Consider the following 25,735-nt stretch of genomic DNA (forward strand, 5'->3'; position numbering starts at 1 on the left):
ATGGCCGAACAATCGGCGACCGATTGTGGGTTCTTTCTGGTCACCGGTTCAGTAAAAATAAAGGCTTTCGATTGAGTGATTACTGAGAATTACTGAGGACTACATTTATCTAGGTCCCCTCACCTGATTTTTAGGTATATTGTTAAAGAAGTAAGCGAAAATTATTTGTAGAATAACATCGTAAATAACACAAATATCACGATATTTTCATTTTTATCTCTCAAAATAATGGTTTTACAATATCTTATCTATTGGTTATCAAACGATTACGATCATTAAATTAAATTGCGTAGCATTAGCTAACTTTTTCGTTTATCCAACCTATTTTAACAGCATCATTTCGCTGACCATTTCAAGTTAATTCCCTTCAACTGTTTTCATTTATGCCTTGTGCGAAGAAAAGAAGCGCCCGCCACTTAGCAAGTCATGCTCAGTCCAAATATTTTCTAACATTTGCCTTAAAAGACATACGCCAGGTAAGGCACCACGCTATTATTATAGTATGGAGCTATGCAGCACTAAATAGCTCATTATATGAGCAGCCATTATCTTCAAAATTCCAGAAGCAGTCATTAGAGCTCAATTGTACAGCTGCTCTCAGCTCGCCGACAATGGGAAGGAAGGCCAAATGGTTTTTTGGTGACGTTGTCTAGCGACCAAAGAGGTAATCAGTGCAGCCTTGCTTTCCCGAGTGTCGACGTCGTGTTAGTTCGCTGCCTTTGTTGTTGGTCCGCAATTGACTTCGGTATTTTTACGGTAGGCTCTTTGGCCCAAGCGACTTATAAACGGCATATTTAAGAGCCCTCATGCTTCGCCTTATTATTGTGTCTGCAGCACTAATCCTTTCTTCTTGTGTGCTCAATGATGAACTTTTATTTTAATTCAGATGATAATCAATAAAAAATAATCTTCAAGAGATCTGTCACTGTGAATACATATCTATAAAATTCCTGCATGCATAAAGTGCAAATGATTTTTTTTTCAAAGAATTAGAGTATCGCTGTATATTCTGCCATGCTTGTGAATATAGGCAAAGATTCGGTTTGAACGAATCTCCGACACGAAACAATATGAATATTTTCCATAGTTACATATCGCAACTTGTATATTACATTATCCTTCAAAATAAAGCATTGCTATTGTCTTCATCTGCTTAACTTTCATCATTTTCCCCACCGAGATGTTTCTCTAATTTATTGCAGGTTTTCCTAATTCAAGTTATTTTTCAGAGCATCCGCGCACATTATGCGCAAGAAATGGGCGTAATGCCAACTTCTGGTTTGTGTGCATTTTTCAGGAGAAAAACTCGCAACCATTCTTTTGTCGGCGTAATGTATACGAGCTGTGGATGAAATTTGCATTATGTATTAATTATTGCTGTCAGCTTGGTTTTACGCTGGTTCTTTTAGGCAATTAAGGACTAACTTGAGCACTTAAAATGCGTCCAACGCTACTTACCCTTTCAAAAATTGCAGGCGCGTCGTCAGTGGCCGTCCTTTGGCCATTAAATAGGCGCTGAAGTTCCATGATTGTTTTTTCCAGCCTAACGCCTGCAACAGCTCGTGCCAGTCCAACGCTCACGCCTAGCCCAGGGAAGCAATTCTTTTAGCTTTAGAAATAAATTCAAAGTAATAAAATACTTTAAAGGTTTTCTTTTAATGGATACAGTAGGTAATTAGGTTATTGCATGTCAAGATGACATGAATAATCAAGTATGACGGTAATTGCATCGCCTCGTAACATTAAACATTTTAATTTCGAATCAAAATGTCACGGTCTGACTCGTGAATCTAACTTCAAGATTCTGACGTATAAAATTATTTTCAGGAATCTTGTGATTTGGCGTATTATTTAAGCTAAATTCATCATCTAGTTCTTCGAATTGATATTTGGAATTGATTATAACAACTATTTTTAGTGTAACGCATAAAACCATCTCAATTAACCCTATCATTTTCCGAATACTCACAATATTAAATCCTATTAATCATAAATTTAATCTTAATTTACGGTTTATTCCCATAATGATGATCATTATCCAGTTAAATCCAATTGCAATTGTCTATCCATTCATTTGCATGCATTTAAAACCAATGTGATGAGCGAATGAAGACCCTGTCCTGAGCCAGCCAAGCAGAGGTAATCCATTCACTGCAATGGTCGTCTCGTTCTTGACGGGCCGAAACTCTATAGCGGTCGTGTTTGTCCAGCTCAGAGATACCTGAGTAAATTGTTATTCTTTGAACTTAATAATAACTGTAAGCATGCGAACAACTTTTAGTCAGAGTCACAATAAGCAGGAAGCGTTAATACAGCTAACTAATTAAGCAAAACACAACCGGAAGGCTGAGGCTATGCAGAGCTTGTGAAGCGTGAAAAGATGAACCCAGATTAGCGTTCTGTAGTTAACCCTGGCAAATATTTTACCGGCTTAGCTTATTCACTGAAGAAAGAGACTCATTGAGAAGGTGTTAAGTGAGCACCGATATGGGAATTCCATTGGTTAACGAGAAACTTTTTTTCGTGGGGGCTGAGGAAGGCTTGTGTTTTCAGAGGCGTGTCATGGGTGGGCTAGCAAACTGCAGCGCATATTCAATCAGCAGAATTTTTTATACTTCCATGGTGAAACTTTATTATTTGGTAATCTCCTAAACATTTTGTATAACAACTGGGGCATTTTTCATTGGACTATCTATTTTTTAAACGATTAACTTTTGCAAATTCAACGAAAAAGTTCAGTTTAATACAATATTTGATAATAATCGATGTGTGATATTGTGATAATCGATGTGATAATCGATTATCGAATTTGATGTGATAATCGATGAAGTTAAAGGAACTCTCCTTACTTCAATTTTGTCGGTAGGATTTCTTGCAGCACGATAACGTTTCAGAATATTAAAAATAGATTTGAACAGTTATTCATTGCATGCAAAATAATAATAATAATGTAAAATTGTCCTTGAAATTTTAAACGCATATAAACATTCTAAAACATTCTTTGCCGTGCATTTCCGACTGCCCAGCTTTCAAAACACAAAATTCTAAAACGTTTGGGACATATTATGTTACCTGGACTAGATTTCCACGACAATTTGTTCACAGTTTTTAGGATGACAAGGTTTCGATTACTTCGACAAAATCAATTAACGTCCGTTTTTTTTAAGTCTCCTAATAATGCTCTATTCCAATCAATCATTGCTGATGTCAGGCCGAAATATCTGGGAAAACCGCAGCCGTGCTACCACCAGCTGAGCCGCGGCTGTCAGAACTGATTTAAAAATTAAAAAGTTGGGAATCCTATTTCTAAACGAAGCTTGTGCACGAACAACAAAACGCACACATTAATTGGTAATTGTTGTCTTCAACTTATATCTTAAGAAGACGGCATCAGTAAAACTGTGAAAGAAACTACGCGTCATGAAATTAATTTAGATCATAATTCATTCAAATTGTCAACAATAGTAGCGTTCGTTGAAGCTACGTACTGTATAAATGAAGCATAATATCTTCCTATACTCATACTGCACAGCGAAGCATCAGGCAAACAGCCAGTCTCAACTTGAACATGAGTCTACGCAGCAAAAAGGTATTATAAGCAAGACAACTAATACCTCCGTTGGTTTTCGATGCCTGAGAAACAAAGCAAAGGTGATAACTGTTATTGTTTTCAAAGAAAACCATCTCGCTAGCTGTCTAAGCCCTGTTTGACTTATTGTCCATTTAGCCTCTGTAGGTGAGCTTATCCGCGCCTCTGCTGCGGCTCCAAAGCTCAACATTTTTCTTACAAAGTCACGTTAACTGAAAGTGGACAAGAAAGAACACAATTTCAACAGTCACATGGGCTCAAACTGAAGCGGAACGTAATTTTCATAGAAAGGGTACATTTGGGTCAGTGGGCTTTTCTAAACTCTATACATATAGTTAATATTTTTCGATGATTTTTTTTTAAATACAAGAGTCTACTGAATATTACGATGACTAAATGCAGGGTATTAATTTCATTTCAGATAAATAATTCACAAAAAATTGCATGACAAATCGCTGTGTTCATATCGGAGTGTAATCGTAACGATTGTTTCGTTAAACGATTCGCAGGAGCTCAACAGGAGCAGACTTCTTTATTAGATATTTACTTCAATATATATTAAACATACCATTTAAACTTAGTTCTGCCAATAAGTTTATTAGGTCCAAATGGTTCAGCTTTGCTGCCAGATATTATTTGCAATTTATTTCACCTAAATAAAAATAGGGAAAATTCGTTTTGGTGTTTTTGTAGATGTTTGTAGGTTCTCTACACACGCACCCGTCGTCCTCTTTGACCGCAGACATTTTGACCAACACAGATGAAGAATAAAGCATTGCCAAGACTATCAGCGACGCCATATCTGATCCTCGCTCGGATCGCTTTCCTAACCTTCTAACTTCCTACACAGAAATCTGTAGCGAATCTCCCCTCTTATTAAATCAGTGAGGCAAAAATACCTCAGAAATTGTGTAAAAACAGGCGCCCTGGAGCTGATATCGAGGAGGCGGTTCGAGGGCCTCGATCGAGGGGAATGAAGAACGGGCTAAGAGATATTGATGATGAGGGATTACGTCTCGGAGGGAACCAAAAGAACTAGCACAGAGCTGCCTGGATAAACATAGATAAATGAGAGGTTTTACTCTAATGGTTACCTAGAGAAATTGATTCCATTTGCTAACCTTGCACAATTTTCAGCATGTCTTGAGCCTTCAAGAACTAATGATGATGATGTTCCAGAGTAGGAACCCGTGCTAAATGAACGAGACTAGCCTCAAGCCTCTACTTTAATAAAAAATACCTTATGGATAAATTTCGATTGTTAATATTTTTACCATTATTGCAAATCAGTTTTTTAAGCCCTTTTCAATCAATAACATTTTGAGAAAAAACGTTTTCCTGATTATTTGAAATATATCTTATTCCGAGTAAACATTGTAGAAGCAGGGGGAATGAATGACATAGACCTTGCCTTTAAATTTGAGAAATTTTTCATTCACATAAATGAACTACGCACTAACTTACTCGGTGCTTGAATTATTTCCCATTGAAGTCGTTCTTGAGTATCAATCGTTGTGGCTAAAAAGCCTCGGTTTGAACTGCCAAGATTTAGGCAAGATATCGCTGAACGTCGCCACGACTAATCACAAAACAAAAGGCAACACGTACATGGAGGACATCTTCGTATCGTGACGCCGTACTAAAACCTCGATAATGTCTTGAGGCAAATGCAGCTTCAAGCGCCGAAACATCATTGAAAATTGTAGGAAAATTTGTGGTGGCCGCTTTTTGGCCGATTTTTGACCGTCATTTACTCGCTTCTAGTTTCTATCCAGGTATGGATCAGTTCAAAACAAGGATAACAATCCAGCATAGGCTGTGGACACTTCCAAAGAATACCACAATGACCGATATCAAATGAGTGCTTTCAGTTTCTTGAAAAATGAGCTTTGTGATCCCACTTCAAAGCTGTCAATCACATCGGATAGGCCGAAGACAAGGCGATAGCAGAGTGGGGTTCGATAAGCGCTCAGTAACTAACGTGATCCAACATACCTTTAGACTAGGGATATTCCAGCTTACGACACTAACGTCAGACCTCATCTATCTACTCCGAAAATACGAAAATCTTTTTGTATATGAACCGCAAAAGGTGGTCAGGAATTGAACCGCAATTTACATCTGCTCACATTCATAACGAATCCTATGAATAACTGCCCACGATTTCTCATTCATTGACTTAGTCCCGCTGAAGGCATGTAGTGTTATTTCCTAATTGTTTGTTCCCAACGAAGTGCTTTTGAATAGCGTCTCTCAAAAAAATTTTTCCAAACCAAAAAATGAGTGGATATAATCGCTGAATTTGGCTGCTAGCAGAGAAAGGTTTTGCATGTAATTTGAATTATTTTTTTTTTCACATTGATTTCTCACTTTCTTTCAATTAAAACACCAGGCTTGATGAATATTTTTACAATTTTATCTACGTTTCCGTAACAAATCCTCAAGGTTTCAAAACTTGACTTCTAATGACCCAGTTAGAAAGTATTCATTTTGTTCCTGAAATCACCGCAGTTTGAATCATGACATACATGATATCCCAATAAACGTCGTGAAAACATCATCTCTTATGTTTTGAGTCGTGGTATGGGATCATATCAAACGTTTAATTTAATATCCTTTTACATAGGATCTACTGATATATCTTGTATTTTTGCGATTCCATTTATTACGTCTTCAACAAATCAGCTTCGGAGCTCAACTGCTTCACCATATGCTACCTACTGACATTTAATTGACATTTCTCATGACAACGTTCAGTGAATATTCAACACGAAAATTTGATTTCATATTCAAGCAGTGATTAATTTCTCGATAGAAATTCATATTAGGAAGCTCTAACAGGAAATGACACAGCAAGCAATTTACATCTGCTCACATTCATAAAGAATCCTATGAATAACTGCCCACGGTTTCTGATTCATTGAAACCGTATAGACGGATTCGCTGACGAATTTTGCGATATTATGAACTCAACTACCGTATTCACTTCAATAATCTGAATAAATCTAATCTAATCTAATAGAAGTTGCGTTCAATGTTGAATTTTTCGAAATTATTTTCATTAAGTTAGAATGATGATTCGTTAACATTTAGTTTGAAGCACCCAGGAGCATAACTACTGAGTTTCATTTACACTGTTATTCTCACCATAATAATAATAATTAGCTTTACTGCGATTTTAACGCCCATTATCGCCGTACCTAAGGAAGAAAATGACTTACAGTACCGTTTCAATGGAAGTCATGAAATAAATAAGTACATGTTAATGAAGTTCTTTGTAGAAATTATCATGCGCCACTGCGATTTACCAAAATGCTGATTTAGACAGAAAAGATTTTTTATTACTTTGAACAAGAAATTTTGAAGCTGGTTGATTAAACTTGATACTATTTCGAAATTTTCATGTTTTTAAGATTAGGAAAATAATGAGCATGAAATTTCATACCACCAGCGAAATTGATCCAAATTGTTGGCAAAAAAAACAAAGCTCACTAGATTGGTCGTCAAGTCCCGTTACTCAAATGTAGATTATTCAATTTTTCAACAAGTTTAAGATAATCAATTGATTATCTGCGTGAATGCATGTTTAAACTTTTATATTTGTATGACAAAGCACTGCAGTTGTCACAAACGAGAGCCATAATGTGCGTCGTGATAAATGACGCCAAATTGCCGGGCTCTTCCATCTTCTGATGACACACAAGCCAGATGAATCGGCCATCATCCTCAAGCGTCCGGTAGTGGATGTCCGAGACTAAATTTGCATAGCAGATGAAATGCTGATCGCCGGCCCCTTGTTTACGTACGGAGCGTCGATCCTGGCGTCGCACGCGCCGGATATGAAGCTTCGCTCATCAGCTCCTGTGCGCGGCTCAACAAAAATTGTAGGGCGGCGGCGCCGGTGACCGGGCACTATATATATATATATAAGATGGCATGCAAAAGGTGCTATCGCCCTTGCAACGCTCGGCACGTTAGTGCGGCTGATAGTGTCGTGTTTCGTGTACAATTTAGTATGTAGCTAATCTTCAATCTATCAATTTACTCGTATTCACTTGAATTATTAACGAAGAATCAATAGGTTCCATTTTGAATTTGTCGTCTTATATATTTCAAATATGTGATCGAAATATTTAGCACTAACAAAACATTGGATATACATAGGAAAATTAATTAATTTCGTACTGATAGAATATCAATGGACCGACAAACAGCTTTTTCACTACTGGTCTCGGCAGAGGCCGTATCGTTCGAGATGCTGCAGGCATTATAGTTCCATGCGACGTGATCCAGTCTAATAGACGAGGCAGCACTATACGCAGCTCAGCTGTGGGGAAATTAGTGTATCGATGTAACAAGCAATGTGAGTTTAGGCGGCAGTTGTTCTTAAAGAGACCAGATGATCGGACGAGCAGGTCTGTTATCGCTCGCCCGTGTAGCGGTGACAATGTTATCTACGTACAAGCTCAATGTCTCGACGACGCCTCGAGCCGCCACCGCGCTTATCGTGTCTTAACATCAGCAAACAGCTTTTACACATTCTCCTAACAAGACTTTTAGTCGAGGTGCTGAGTGGAGAGCTGTGTAGTGGTCTTTGGTAAGCCCTCCTAACTAGCGATATCAAGATCCTGTAATGACACCCATAATATCCAACATGGCCCAGAATGGCCTAACTTGCCTCGGATTAACTATAAATATAGGAAGCCTTCGACCGTGGACTCCGAGTCTCGGTAAGAGTCGATCCGATCGCGGCGTCGCTGCGTGTGAATTGAATATTGATCATGGCTGCAGAGGCTGACGGTTCCTGAATGTTAATCAGCCGGTTTCAATTTTAACAAAAGCAATTATAGAGTTCTGATTATTTCGCTGTTAAATACTTGAAGGAAAAATGAAATTAATTGCAGCTATGAATAACTTATAAGTATCTTGAAGTAAATGCATTCAAGCCGACAAATCGCGCTAAAATTTAAACGTTAATAATCTATCATCAAACTTTACCACGTGCTATTGATTAAATTTGTGCATAACAGCATAACAACAAAAATATTCAAATATCTTCAGACAACACTTACCTCAATCTTGCAGTTATTTCCATCATTTAAAATTCCTTCGTTACATAAATTCGTACTCGAATTTCCAGTTAACATATGAAAAAATTTTTGTCGACAAATAAATGCTCACTTATATAAAATATGCCGAATGAATTAAATTTCGTAGTTTTTGCAGGTAAGGAATGAAAAGAGAAACCTTTGTGATAACTGAACACCTCATAAAATTTAGAAGAATGTTCTGTGTCCGAATATTTCTGATCCTAATATAACCTCTATTGATATGAGTACTGGAACACATATACACGTCTCTTATTAGAGTCACCCTGTAGAGATGTAGAGTTGCACACCAAGGAGGGTTAAATAGTTTATTCATCTCGTTTTAATTAACCTCTCTATAAGGACAGTTCCTACGTTGAGATGAGTCTTCCAAAGGAAAAGGCCATCCTACAGGGAATATTCACTCAGTAAAGATGATTCTTCTTCAAATGGGAATAGTCACCCTGTTTGGAAGAGTGCCACAGAGAGAAGAGTCACCCTCTGGACTTCTCACATCCCCTAGTCACCCAGTTGGGAGCTGTCAAGACTGCATTACAGTGTAGCTCATCTCACATTACAACACCTGTTACGGACGCCTCGTACGGTCGCACTACATTATCCAACGCTCAGCACAATGACAATACATTAAAGTGGCGTAAGGAGCAGCAAATATACATGAGATGCCCGTGCATGTTTTATAGCATTACTCGGCCGAGGAGATCCAAAAGCAGGCGATCGATGTACTCAAACACAGCAGCCTCAGTAATTCAAACAACATGCTCATTAAACTCAATAAGTTTTATAAACATGGTACAAAATAACAATGCATATTTAATGTTTTTTATTATAAAAATTACTTTTTTAGCTATGAGTTCAAGGTAAGAAAAATCTAGAAAAATTTACAAAATTAACTGCTCCGCAGGCCTTTATTTCGGAGAAGATAGTTTCCAGCATTTTATTCAAGCACATCATCAAGTAACATTAAACGATACTGCAACTCTTTAATAACTTCAAAATTATTTGCAGAAACTTTTTTACGAAATTAAACATCGCAGCGCAGAAGTTCAAACGTCTAATTCGTACGTGAGGTAATCAGTTTTAAATCCCCATTTATTGAAATAAGACTGAATATTAAAGGTTATCATGCATTCGACAGCGAACTTTGATCAGATCATATTATCATCATTATCATCATCAGATTTATCATCAGACTTTTGTCTGTCGTGCTCTCTAATTTGCATATTTTTTTCAATACATGGCTCAAATGTTTTACTCCGTCTTTGATTTCTCAACGTTCTCTTACTAAGCTTTACTAGTTTCATTACTCATGCCGCTCAAGAGATGGCATGAGCAGTTTTCTTAAGGATGAGGCATGTCTAACCCGTACCCAAGACGTCTTTTTTCAATGCCTACCTAAACACGAGGACGCTGTACGGTTTGCTCCCTCAGCTGTTTCCTCGGTATACACGGTAAATGCGCGGTGCTTTGGCTGCACAAGCAACAAACCGCGCTTGTTATTATAGGCTAATAAGGCATTCAGTATATCTATTAACTGTATTGAAATAGAATCATGTGTTAAAAGCAATTAATGACAAAAAATTACCAATTGAAAATGTTTTCGTCAGTAATATTTTCTTAAAGACATATAAGTGATGACAGGGAATTCTCAATACATTCATTTCATTAGAAGCTACTCTGAAGTAATGAAAACTTATGCAAAATATTAATACGTGGCACCAAAAAGATATCATAAATAAATCCTCCTTATGAAAAACTTATTCCCATATTTATTTCCAAGGAAATATTGATAATAATCGATCTGCAAAGAGTTGAGTGAACAAAATAACCCATCCCTAATTTTCTGGTATTTCTTCTTAGGCGAAAGCTCGACGTTCACCACAAGACACTTGTTTGACGGAATCCTCACTCAAATGAAGACAACGTCTCGGGAAAATCGTGTCAGATTTTCCCACCTCTGTCGTCTGTTGAAGTTGGTTTAAAGTAAACCAATCTGTTCCACCTAATGCCTACACATTGACTGATGAGGTGCCTGCCACTTCTGTGAAACGTGAGATTTCTCCTTCGCGATGGTTTGATGCATCACTTCTAGATGCCCGCCTAGCTAAAGTGTTGCTTGAGAAGACCTATATAAGCGTTCGTGTTTGTCTGCCAGCGTCACTGATGATGAACACACTTTACTTCTCGACTCAATTGCCCATGCGTCCCGGAGAGCTATCGTGGAAATAAGTCGTAGAAAGAAAAAGAGACGACTTAGAAAATGCTTTATGGAGGCTCGAGATTATTCAGGGTGAAAAAATTGATAAATCAAGAACTTATTTCAGAGGAATCCATCAGAACGACTTATAAATGATAAGGTTACTTCTGAAAAAGTGTTCAAGTTATCGACTTTATTTTCCGCCATCTTCTCAGTATTAATAATTTTCATGTATTATTTCATTGATGAGGCTTGAAAAAAACTGTGTATCTTATTAAAATCATGCTATATCCTTCTTTTATCTTTTTTGCAAGACCTAGAAACAAATTAAAACTTTCCAGGAGGCAATGCAGGCGGTGAGAAGAAAGCAAAAAACCTAATTTAGTGATCAAAGGCAGGGGCAGCATTTGTTCGAGGCTGCAATCTACAAATCCTTGACATCAACTCTCTTTTGTGCGGGAGCTTTCCTTTGTTCAAGTTCTGTGTTTCGTCCAACAAAAGACCTACTGATTGACTGCTGACTTTCAGATCTGTTTTAATTTTGGTGCAACACGTTCTTCCATTGTTGGCTTGACGTCCCCAGGGGTCGGCGAGCCCGACTAACACGTCTTATCTCGCTTGCTCTACGCCTGGCCCCGATTAACACAGGTCCTTGGGGAGGCTGCTTTCAGGCCTGACGAAAGCAGATCTTGATGGCAACGACACAAGTCGGCCGCTCGCACTCGCTCCAATTCTGAGAAAGCGCAATCAGAGACTCCTGGCAACGCAAGCAAAGACTCGAGGAACGCCAAACGCTTCTTGAGAAGCTTCGCATTAATTTTGTGTATATATTTTTTATATTCATGATTTTGTGCTTGACATTAAATCCAATGGGAGATACAAAATCATCCAACGAAGTAAATTATTAAATTATATCACAATTGCGGATATCAACTTTCAAAATATATTTTGAAATATTTATTTATTTATTTGTTTTTCACCTATGGCGATTAAACGCCGAAATTACGTAGTATGGGTAACCCATTCTTGCTTTATCCATATCAGAAGTCGGTTAAATATGTAGCCTTTCAAATCTGAAAGCAGCAATATATGGAAGCAATCCCTGAAATTTAAAATTCTAACGCAATAAATCATAAGACATTTTTGATTGTTATGTTCAACCAAGTTGAGTCAACCTTTCCATCACTCAACCATGACTCACACGTTTTTGCAGCGCACGTCAAATTCTGGAGCGTATATTTATTTTCAAATGGTAACAAAATTCCGCTTCTATCCGATCAAACTAACGTGTTGTTAACTTCGAATTATAAATCAGAAAGCAGGGTCTGAGAATTGGCTCAGAATTACAATAGCTGAGTCTGAAGACACGATCGAGTAAGTTGGATAACTATGGAATATTTGTAACATTTTGAAATATATTACTGAACTTCATAAAGATAAGTCGTATCAATTTCGCGAAAGCCTCTTGCTGTTTTAATAAAAAGAATCAAATGAAAAATTCACTGAGTGCTTTAAATATTATATAAATAGAAATACATTTAATGTGTAATTACATATCTTCAATACTCAAATAGCTTTGAAAATTATTTTACCAATTAACGGCTTAGAATCGAATCAGACAATTTTCCATATTATTTTACGTGTTATCCGAAAGTATTTTTCTTGAGAGAGGAATACGAGCAGTAATAAACATTTATAATTTCAAAAGTTAGCCGCAATGTGATGCTTCCATCTTGTCTACGTTTCCACACACTAACGGTGACAGCCCGAGTCTCTATGGAGGTCGACGATACTACAACTGAGCCCATGGAAGTCAGGTCGCTCGTATATAAAGCAGCATCAACGAAGTACGTCATAAAGATGGTGACATTAGTACCTCATTTTCTTACAGCTCATCAGGCTGCTGCATTATAGCGCGCCAGATGACTCCCGAGTGTCGCTTCCAGACATCGTACGTGCGTACGAGAGAAGGTCTTTAGAGTGTGACTGAGGACACCGAAACTTGCGCATGCATGCTTTTCTTCTAGGCGTAAAAATTGTATGGCGATGGATTATGCGATAAATATGGCGGTTATATTATCTTTTGTCTAATCCGCTTTTGTCGCAACCTCGAGTGTCATTTAAGTTACCTGCGTTTTTTTTCAGATACAGTAAATACACAGGAAGCAAATTAAAAAAAACAAGTGTAACCACTGTTCATCACAATCATGTTATCAGGTAGATTGAGTGGTTGCAATAAAAACCGAAATGCACAAACTCCCCTTGTTCAGATTTAACATAAATAAATCGAGATTTGCGAAACAATTAAGGACATTATTAAAATCATCGAGTCAGCAGCTCAGGTAAGCAGGATAGCTCACCGGCGCTGCAGATGCGTCGTGTCACTAATCCTGTTCATGGCTACGCTCCTCCGCCGTCATATTCACCTTAATTGAGGAGATCCTTCGGGGCTCCTTGGATAATTCGAGTGCATTCTCGTGGTGCCATGCATAAATACAAGAAATTCGCGACGTTGCAGCAAAACTTCTGCTTTTGTTCTTTGGTATTTCTTTTGCCAGAAGTTCATTGATATTACCGTCTGAAATTTCTGGCTTCCACTCTTTTTGAGAAGGAAATTTGCGAATATTGCTTTACTATCACTTGATAAGATAATGATTTATAATCCCTTTAGTTAGTTCATTGAATTTTTTCATTCTGCCACTTTCCCTAAAACTAGATAAATAAGCATTTTTATCAAATATTTCTAGTTTAGTGATGAATAATTGAACAAACAAAGGCCAATATCTCTAACATTATTATTCCTTGTAATGATATCCTCTATAACGTAAACAATTTATTTATTCTTGAGTCAGTTGTTGGTTCGATGTACGGACAACCAACGATCGGAAGTGAAACAATCAGACGCTGAACCCTCGCACGCGGCTCTGCTCCACCGCTGAAGCATGTAACCATGGAACGACGCCGTCCTCTTCCATGTGGAAAGCAATGGTTGGAGGCATTCATGCGTCATCGCGCACCCTTTCACAATCATTCATTTGTCTGGGCTTCTGTATACACGAGTCACCCTCGCACGCTGCCCTCACATCAAGCCTATGCTCACCGTCAGCCCTGAGGGTCATACAGACCGACGCACCCCGCGCTTAAGTAGAAATTAAACTCCTAAGACATTGAAAAGAAATAATCAGTATATTGTATTTAATGGCGAGGAACTTAGAGAACTTAATCTTACGTATTGTTTGTTCTTAATTTACTATGCATGCAACTGAATAATAAAATGATCATGTGTTGTTTCACTTACGAAAAGTTGCAGATATTTCCTGTGAATTTTTCACGGCTAAGTAAAAGTAAAATTAATAAATTACAAATTGCTAAATCTAATTACTTAAGTAATAAATGTACAGTTAAATATTCGATAGCTATTGTATTCATGGAAAATATCGCAGTGATTACAGCTCATGGTTGACCTACGATGGCCTCCAACATAGGAGCAGATGTTGTGACATTCACGCGATTATTGGCACCAAGCGAGCCTCGATCATTCAGAACATGGGCCGAATTAAGGACGGCCAGCCATCGGCTGACAAGATGCCGGCTATAATATTTCGGCTTTCATATGAAGACAGAAGGAACGATTCATGGCCATCGATTTAACGTTAATGTTAGCACGACCCGATCTTCAAGTACAGAGCTCGGATTGATTTGTGATCCTAACACACGTGAGTGAATGTAGACCAGCAAATAAAGGAAATTAGAAGTATTGAGTGCAAATAATGGATTTGAGTTACGGTAACTTTTAGAATTATTAATTTGAGATTAATGAAAACAATTAGCGCCGATATAATATTATATTTTTTGTCGAAATTTGTGTATGCGTGAAGTCTACACTACATACAATACAGCTGTTAATTATGGAGCCTATCGTGGATCCTTATCGTGCCGAAATATTATGGAACCTGAAGTTTCACTTTTTGTGGGAGAATAGGGAAGAATTGCAAGATATAAAAGAAAGGATTGCTTCAAAAATTTAAGCCTGGTTTTACCGTTTGTAGGAATAGATATAATTTAAAAGACGCAAAATAGTTTTTTTCAATGTTTTGAAACGCTAGTGAAATGAGAGTCATGACTTCAATGTAAAATGTAAGTTTAAAAGGGTCTTAATTTAATCGGAATAATAATTGTTATTATAATTAACTAGATTATTGATTACGGGAATGATGAGATTGGGATTCCAAAACAATAAGCATTGCCAAGCCCTGACAACGCCGGGCTAACCTGCTGGTTTACAATAACATTACAAACAAATTATCCCTAACAAAATTTAGAGTCGCCCCAGCTTCTGGTAATCTAAATCAGAAGCTGCCACGTCTGTAAATTTTCATTGGGATGGTACTTCCCTTAATATTTTTTATGTTGTGAATATGAACTATTTAACAGTTTTTACAGTTATACAGTTACACAATTTAACAGTTTGAACTATTGCTAATTAGTTTCGAATCCGGGTAATATTAGTACAAATTTAAGTAATTTGCCGTAATTTCCATCACTTTACATTTTATCAATTGCATACGGGATAGTTTTTGCCTCACGTTGAAATGGTTCGACGTTTCTATTGTTGGAACACGACGCAAGCAAAAGAAACGTCGAACCATTTCGATCTTATTTGCATTGTTTCTTTCTTTTTAAAATAAAAGAATAAAGTATCCCTCTTCCTTATTCATATTATCTAAAGAGTTTATATTTCAGAAAGGAAAGTTATTTTAGTTTCAATGTTTCGTGCATCGCGTACCTATAAGGAATATTTCATCAGTTCATGTCCAAATTTTCATCTAAACATCTATATAAATACCCTATACTATATCCCCAATATTTTAAATTACCTTGGGAGATGAAAGATTATAACGAGAATATGTCAGTCTCTGTATTATTTACCACAAACACAAATTTTTAATGGCTTATTTATCATCCCATTCCATCATCCGGCACTATCGCAATGTTTGATTGATATTATAGAATACATCGGGACTCAACTATATTATTGCTTTAATTCCTCCCCATACTCAAGAAAAGAAAAATATCTAACATTTACAGGAGTCTTGGCGATATATACAAGCAAGGACGAATAAAACCGTCGTAGCAATGCATCTCGAGCGAGAGCCGAAATGCTGTCGTAACCTTACGTCTGCCTGGCTGTCTTGCCCCACAAACTCTCGAGATAAATGCAACGAGCATTCATAACATAGTTGGCATGGAGGAACATTAGGCAGATTTGCTTGGTGTTCCGCTCTTTTCGTGCTCTTTAGGAGCGCACAGCGTATTTGTTGGAAATAAAAAACATCATTTGCATTGATCCACCACGCACATGTGCACGCGAATGCGAGTGAGACAGGAGCCCGCATCCCCAGCTTAGACATCAAGACTATCAGAACCTTATTTTACTATAAATTTATTTTGCTTGCGGTGTTCGATTGTAATTACCTCCATTATATACTTTTTTGATACTCAGTGCAAATTTGAAAACCAATAAATTCAAGTATTCCATTCCTAATATTTTGTTTTCTTTTCTTAGTTGAAAAGCGTTCGCAGCCATATTAACCAAGGAAAACGATCTTGCGACCGCGCTGAGATTCGGTGCCGCCGCCCTTTGAATTGTATTCTGATGTACACTGATGGAATAAGGAAATGCTTATAATATTCCGTGAGTCATCAAAAGCAAACGAGAAGAGATCAAAGCTGTAGCTGAAGTCTCTCAATCCGAAGCACGCAAGTCCTAAGAGCGCCCGAGACAAGAAATTCTAAAAGGTGCACGTCGAAGAGAAAGCGGTGGAGTTTCATCAAGTCAAGTCCTTTTGAGGACCTAACTTGACTCCGCCATTAAGCAAAGTTGTAGGCACAATCACCCTTTTCTAGTCATCAAAGATTATAAATTTAGTTACAGTCTTTGAGGAACGAGCGTTGGAGACAATACAAGTCTCAAAGACTCGCCATTCGCCCTGAAAAGCTCGTCTTGAATGGCCTAATGCGCACCTGGATGATTCTAACTTTTGAACGCAGATCGCCAGAAAGAAAGGCTCTGTTAGCGTGCTCCTGTTCAACAAAAGTTTACGGCTGACGCGTTTATATGCAGGCATCGTTTTATATTTTGTAAGTCTGGCAAGTGATCTTTTTGCATGGGGGTTGTAAGTTTTTCAAATTGGATGAATAGGGTTTGATGAAATCCAACAAAATATGCGCTCACTGGATAGCTTCCAGAATAAATTTTATTGGAGCTAATTAAGCTCTTCTAGTTTTATTGCATTTTTTAAATCGTGCATTGCTTGTTCATTTGTGAACAACATAGTAAATAGAATTAATTTTTCTCGAAGACAAATGGTTTCTAAGGAAATTTTGCCGTAAACAAGGCAATGGAAGCATTCCAATCTTATAAGACGAGCACATTTTTTTTCGTTCCTAACCTTCAGCCGACCCAATTTATCACGAAAATAGTATTATTCACCTAAAGGATCAGATTATTATTAATCATTCAAAAATTAGGTATCAAACAAGTAACTTGCAATATTTTCGCAGATTGAATTTTTGCTGAATTTTTTGGTAAATAATATTATGGTACTAACGGCAAATTTAGTGAATTAGGTGATTTAAACTTGAATTTGTAAGTCTACTGCAGTTTTCGCTCTGCACGGAATGCCTCCACAACAGCTCGCTGGAACGCTCCTCTCTAGGCTGACGCTTTAATGAGGAATGGATGAGAGGGATTACCGCTGTAATGCACCAGTAATTATCTCGTGCAAAACGAGCGATATGCGTAGGCATGCATATAAAATTGCATAGGCTGCTCGTAATAGAGGTGCGCTTCCACAGCCTTCACAGTTCAAAATCGTACGCCGATTACTGGAGGCCGCCCATGGGCCTGTGGTTGGCCGCGATTGATTCATCTATTGTTTTTATAGGGTTGCATGCTTCAGAAAGAGCAGCTCTGCTAGCTTGAGATAAGCTTAAATGCTCTTAATAGAAGCTTCTCCTACTAGAGCCAGAATTTATACATTCATGGGAGCGTAAAGAAAGCTCATGCACGTGTCTTCAGTCATAGAGAGAATGCTCCACAAACCTTTTAGTGGGAATATATCATCCTTAAAACGAGTTTACTTCTTTGAACTGAAGTACCAGTAACAATTATATCAGGTCATCCTGCCAACTGTAAAGGTATTCCACTTGTAAATATTAACTGTACGTGTAAAATTGGATTTGATTCATATTCATTCGAAATTATTAATGTGTGAACATACGTATACGAACATGCAAAGTTTACGGGCATTTACCTCGATTTTTATCTGTTGTTCGTCGTTTCAAAATGAAATATTTAAATTATCAATTCAAATGTAAGACATTTTGAATGTTGATTTTTTATATACGTTGATGTTGAAATTTCATGAAATGGATCAATTATTTGTCGATAAGCACAATTTAATTATATTCGAGGTAATCCGTTCGCTGCATAAAAGAACGTTGCATGTCCATGTTCTACATAGTATAGCACTTGCGATCTTGTGAATCTACTATAATCAAGTTCGCCATTTCTCTTGTTAGATTACATCTTGATTGAAATTTAATTAAATTTAATTTAATATCCTCAACATTTTTATAATTTTATTGAGGAAAAGTGGTGAAGCGTAATTTTTTTCTCTGAGCGATAGCAGTGCCGTCCTTATCGCAGGCAGATCACCGTCGTAAATTTTATTGCGTGATTGTGTATGCGTTACAGCAAACACATTCCCTAAAACTCTCTTAGCTTTCATTTACGATCCAATATTAAAATAAACAATATAAATTGCTCAAATTGCACGTTAATTACAGAGCTTAAGTTACCCTATTAACCCATGATCTGAGCCTACAACTTTTTATTAAATATTATTTCATTCGTACATTAATAACTACATTATTCATTTAGGCTAAAATTTATAATGAAATTTCATTTTTAGGCTACAATTCAGGTTTTGGTCTGTGGCGATATTCTTATACTTATACAGTGAGTAAATATAGGTAACTGGGCTGCCGCTCGTGCACGAAGGAATTATATAAGAAAATTTCAGCAGAAACCACACTACAGTAGTCATACAGTATAAGGTCATAGTTTATACTTATCAAAGAAAATTTTAAGGAAATATCAGCATTTTCCTTATTTTCCACCTCTTCTCAAGAAATAAAAGTAATATTATCAAGAAACACCAAGAATCTTCTGTCCGACCTGTAATATTTTAGTCTTCCAGCTATGCCAGGTCTTCAAGGCAAAATAATCACAGCGAAAATTTGGAAAATTCCCGAGGAAAAATGTGCGGCTGCAGTTTGTGTCATCACTAATTATTATTTGTTTGGTGGGTGAGAGGATTTTTAGATGGCATCGTGCCCGGAGGCCAGACAAGCGTCGAGGGAGCTACTCGAAAATAATTCTTGGCGCAGCAAATAATACGGCACTGGGATCCAAAAATGATCTTAGCTTGAGGCGGTGTCGTTGCATCGAGGTACTTAGAGAACCACGGGCATAAATATTGAAGTATTGTTCCATGGATCTCGAACGAGGGGAAAAATGTGCAAAGGGCAAAAATTCCGAGATAATTGGCCAGAAAACGCAAGAAAACGAAGCCGCAGGAAAAATGAGTCCTGCGAGAAGATTTTTCTGCGAGTTGAAGAAGTGAGTCGTCTTGGGGAGCGGGAGTTTTATAGCGGTGTTCAGTTGAATAATTTAGAAGTTTGAGTTTACGAGCCCGTCTAAATGACTATATTGTTGATGGCTCGGCTCTAATTGATGCCGTGGCTGAGAAGAATGAGCGGTGTTGTTTCTTGCGCAATACTCTAGTTCCCACCGCAAACAAATGAACGCAAATAAAGTCTGCCACAGCTGGGCGTAAATTGAACTAAAATAAGTAACTAAAAGCTTCCAGATATGTTCAAGCCAGTAGTATATATCACTGGATCACTGGGCATCACTCAGGATAAACACTTCAGATGATTATATAATTTTTATCCGAATATGACAGCCTGTAACTAGTTTTAAAAAAAACTTGCACGTTCAAAATATTGTAAGAGTTCAAAGAGTTCTCTCTTTTGCAGGACGGCGACATGCACGTACCAGCACCGCAAGCAAACATTGCTCCTAAGCTTTTCAGCGCCACATGCTGTGTTGGTATTGTAGTATTATGATAAATATTTTGTCTATAAATGAATTTGAAATAATGGATTTACAAATTAAAATAATCCTGAAGCTGCGCACATTGCTCATGAGGCGTCGGTGGCTCAACGACCTCGGCGATCTCTAATGTATTCACGTGGACACGCTCCTCGGACGTGTACCTTAATCAAAGTTTAAATGAGTCCTTATATTGAATTATTCTTACCTTGAAATCTACAAGTCCTTGGAAAACTTGAACCCCAGACCGCGCTCAAATATGTAAAATTATCCTTGAATATTCTTAATCTGTTTGCGAAAGTTTTCATCGTTTCAGTCTCGTCCTTGTAAGCTTCGTTATTCCATCGGAAATTATTTCATAAAGTTTTACTCCCGACATGGAAGATTTCTGAAGAATTCTGTTCAAGCTCAAATCTTGCATGAATATCAATGGCTTGAAAAAAATATGCGATGAAAGAACTGTTTGCAAAGCTCGGGAATTACGAAACAATTCAAACTTAACGCGTCATAATATTAAATTCTCGCTCCAATTAATCGTTCTTTTGGTCATCAAAAGGATTATAATTCCTAATAAAATCGTAGCAATATCAAACTCTACTCTGTAGGAGTCATCGCTGCACGTGACTTTTTCAAAAGTGATGTGTCGAATAAATTATTCTACTGCAATAGATCTGAATTGCTGAGCGTACACAGGGCATATTAAAAAAAAAAATTCGAAATGTTTTCTAGTATGTGAATTAAATAGAAAAATTGTCATCATCAACGTAGTAGACTTTAAATAAAATGGAATCCTGTAGCTTAAGGCATTTTTTTATAATTTATCTCAGAAATTCTTGCTTGATAATAACTGATTATTGATATGAGTTGTAGATTGCCTATTCAAATCCATTAATAAAAAGTTACAGTTTTGATAGTCGTGTTTCCTCAGTTCGATGGGTCGCATCATTTGAACGCAACTAAAAAGTCATGCGAATGTTCCTCTCCCTTTCACGTGCACTCAAAATCTGAACCTCTTGAAAATAATCGCACAAGTAGCAGACAAAAATCATACGCTCGTCTTGGGCGGCCTACCATAAGCCATACGTGACCCCCTATAATGCACTTATAATTTTAGACTGCGAGCGTGGACGCGACGAAGCGTGCCCTGTTATGGCTGATCAATATGGTGCTGCGCTCGTGCATGTGACGGCCCAGGCGACCACACGCCTTAAAATGAGCAACAAAAGCGATTTCTTTTCCGAATGTCCGCGATGGAAGAGTTGTTCACTTCTTAAACGGCTCTGTTCATATTGTTAAGTTTTTTTTATATTTCGTATGAAAATCGAGTTGGTGATTTTGCATGCAGGCTTGTATTCATTGTCAGACCCCTTTAGACCAGTTTAAAAAGCACAATATATGACATGGATACGAGGGATAGTTGATTCGTCAACGATCTTATTCACATTTTGTTATGAATCACCTAAAGTGTAAGGAAGAAGAATAGTGGTAGGTACCTGTGATGTAGCACTAGTGCATGGTCCATTCGAACAGTGGTAGTGCCTCCAAGAGCTTTATATTATAAAATAAATATATAAAACTATTAATATGTAACGTACTCTTCATTCTTCAGCACGAAAGCAAATTTTTCGAGGAGCAATGTCGCGACAACATGTAACCTAATCAATTATTGTTTCTTCAAACTTTTGTTTCAAAAACTTTGTTGCGGAGATGCAATGCAGTGCTGATATAGCAATCTGACATACTTTTACTCAAAGTATCATATATTTAAGAGATATCTGAGGCAAATTATTGACTGGTGTTCGGCCAACCATGATACGGCGATGATTTATCACGGCGCGCGTTATGCGTCGCAAGTAAGCTGTCTCTGGCGTGCGCCGGTAGCTCTATAATATTAATAGAGGAGTCGTGCAGCGCAGCATTAGATATTAGCGTCTTTATGTCCGTCTCGGAGGTCTGTTTTTTAGAGCGTCTGAAGCTGATGGGCTTATTGAGTGGGTGGGAGGAGCCAATCCTCGCAGAGATGAGGGGGACACTCGACGGCATCCGAGGGCCAAATCGCTCAGCGACGTCTGCTCGCACTACGCCACTTGTTTTCCAAGCTTTGCTTTAAATATTGCTGTTTAGACGTTAAATATTAGTGCCGACACTATTGGTGTCACTACATTCGTTATTATGTTAATTAAAAAATTCAATTGTTTATGATTTGTACCAAAATGACGAAACTCTCTTTTGATTTAACAAAACAAGAAATGATATTTTTCTAAACAATTTCCAGCTACATCGCATAGTGTCTTCATTGTTTATCGTACAATACTTGAAGCACCAGCCCGGTAGAAACGTAAAAACCATCCGCAAGAAATGAATTTTCCAGTAAATTTCTGCTTTCGGAAAACAATACTTGTTTTTGAATGGACTTTAGCATGTATTTTCGCAATAAATGAAAAGATTTTATCTCAAATTCTGCATCCGTTGGTCTCTCTGTTTTATTCACTTTGTTTCAAGTGATCTTCACGCTTGTGGTGAATCACTTCACACGTGGGCCGTAATCATTTACTGTGGTATTACTATAAGACCAATAAATGCAAAACAATCAAGACCTTTATTCTGAACAGGTTTGGCCACGAAAGCTCCATGCATGATCTTTTGTGCACGTGAATGTACTCGTGCTGAAACCGAACGTTCGGGGCTTTTCGAGAGTCGTTCCGTAAGCCCTATAATGCCTGTTTATTTAGTAAGTTCAGCAGTTTGGCATTGTGAGTAGCATTGATGTCGTACATTAATGAAGTTAGGTGGCGCTTGAAGCGTGATTTAAAGATATTGGAGCGTTTGTGTGTAATTGTATTGAAGTAGGGAAGGTTTTCTCTGAGGTTCGTGGTAATGAAACGACCTTTCTTTTCACTCGTGGATTAAACTCATTGCCTGCGATTTCGCATGCTCTTGAGGTTAGTTTTGCAGATATTTTACAGCATATATAGATGCAAGTGTTAATTGCAATTTTTAGCTATTCTCTGTTGGTAATGACATCCGGCTTCAAATCTTCCAGGTGTTTGATTTGGAATGGTCGAAATACTTTTACTAGTAACGTGGTGCATGGGTATGTTGCTTCCTGATTTGGAGAAAATCAACGAAACCTTCAATACAACAATTATCCTAGTCATTATTATTTTTTCAATCAAAGTCCATTACCTGCATCTTTAAGAAAGTATTATGCAACATTTCGCCTTACTCTCTTATTATACATCAGTCAACACTCGTTCTTCCGGCAATCCCTGCTCGCTCCGGCGTTCATATACAGCGACGAGGGCTTACAAGCAGCCGAGCGACTCCATAGATTCAATGGAGACAAGAACCAACGCTTGTACGACAACGTGTTCGCTTGTAAGGAATACCTGATGTGACTTGCATTTCCGCACTCGCTGCTTCCCAAAGCAGTCATGGTCAGCTATTGAGAAGTGAGAGGTCGTCACCGATCACTCACATGTAGTTTGCTTTCCAGCAAATTTATTACTGCCGTTTTTTTTCATAATTCAGCCGTAAGTTTCTTTCGAAGCAATAAAATGAGTTAAAAAAAATTAAAGCGACTGTAGCAATAAAACTCGGCAGGTAAAACCAGAGGTATACTATAGAGAAAGAAGAAAACTAGTAAGAAACGGAAATACTATATATAGTAACGGAGATCAGAATAATTAAAAAACAATTGTAAAATTTATTTGGTAAAAAGGTAATTTTACAGTACTAAGACGACTGGGAAAACGTTAAATTTCCTAAAGGACCAGAAGGGCAATTTGAAGATAGACAAACACAGCTAGTATAAACACACAATAAACGCAGTATTTTAACCTATCATTTTCCTATATTTTCATGTGTGATAATGATAACGTGTTTATATCCTAAATTTTTATTTATCGTTATATTTTATGTATAAAAAACGCAGCTCAATAAACAAAATGAAAGATATAAACAAAAATAGAAAGTTTCAGACAGAGTGAGCAAAAAATTAACAACTGAAAATAAATACATTCTAAATCAACTGCAAAATAAAGCAAAAAAGAGACAAGCGTCCGACACAACGCTTGTTCCCTGTTCCTTCACTCCGCAAGACCTTGTAAGAAGCAGACAATTTTAGGACGGCCGCAGTAAGGCCGGCGGTGTGCCGGCTCACATGCGGCCGTGATTTCCTTTAGAGAGACATGAGGCGTACGCAGCACAGCCTCATTCGCCCCACACTGAGCCCATGGAGCGGTTATGAAGTTCACACAGCCTAACATTTCCCTCTTATCGGTGGCTTTATGGGAAAATTATACGCTAAAGTGAGTTAACACGAGCCTATAGTTGTACCCTCGCTTGCTCGCTCCTCCGTCCACCTCGTGTCGTCTTGTTCGCTCGCGTCCGTGGCAGAAACTCCGCTGATGCAGCGTTGCGCAATTGTGAGAGATCTTTTATGCAATATTATTATTAGCTTATAGAATTTACTATAACGTTTAGTAAAATTAATTATTAATATTATTAATAATAATATTATTATTATCACTATTTTAATTATTATTATTATTGCTATTATTGTTATTATTATTATTAATAATATAATTATAATATTATATAATATTTTTACTATAATTATCAAGGGATTAAGAACATTTGCATGTCAATAATTGAACTTGACACTTTATTCATCATAACAAATTTACAAACAAGACATTTTTGTAATTCTTGAGAAGAATAATGGGATTAAAGGCCCACTAAGGACTTAAATAAATTTCTTTTCAATTTTTACCTATTTTTATTTTCTATTCAGGTATTTGCAATCAGCTTTTAATTCGCAACGACTATATCCAAATATTCAGATATACATTTCAATACCATGCCTAGATAATTATCTTCTAATACCAGCAACTAGACCACGGATTCTTTTCTAGATGCTCTTTCATTGTAAACAAAAAAAGACGCAATTTCCCTCAATGGAAAATAATTTAATCCAAAATTTATGTGCAGTAGAATGAAATTGAATGTCGGTGTAAATTTTATTTGATTACTTCCAACAAAACCCATTAAAACATAACGAGGGGAAATTGAAAGCAAAAATTAAGCAGTAACAATTCTTTCTTGTTGTTAAACTTTTCTATTCATAGACAGTGATTATCTTCGATGTAGACTTCCATAATAACAAATGTACAGTTATGTATTTTAATCTGCATCATTAACTCCTTCATTTGGATGTTCCCAATAAGATGTCACAAGTGTCTTCCACATGAAACAGAAGAAAGAACAACAATGGAGAAAATGTCTTCCTTAATATTTTACTGTTCCACGGAAATGGCCACATTTAGATTCCATAATTATCTTCGACAAGAGCCAGAACAACAAAGAGCCCATGCGGACTGAATGATAGGAGGTCGTCAATGCAAATTCCCTCCGCAGTTTGGCTGCATGCTCGAGAATGGCACTTTCCAGACCCCCATTGTGGATTGCGAGGCCTTTTAGCAGTCCTCTCCCCTCCCGTGGCGCTATCACTAAAGATTTAAACAAAGTCCCTGGGATTTTTGTAGTATTGTGAGACCGCAGAGCCACCCTACGTACAGCGAAGACTACATAAATGGTCCCAGCTGCCGCTGTAGCTACTTCACTTATTTTAGAGATGTTCCTAGATTTATTGTCGTAATAAA

Source organism: Hyalella azteca, unplaced genomic scaffold (genome assembly GCF_000764305.2).
Source record: "Hyalella azteca isolate HAZT.00-mixed unplaced genomic scaffold, Hazt_2.0.2 contig7002, whole genome shotgun sequence".
Lineage (NCBI taxonomy): Eukaryota > Metazoa > Arthropoda > Malacostraca > Amphipoda > Hyalellidae > Hyalella > Hyalella azteca.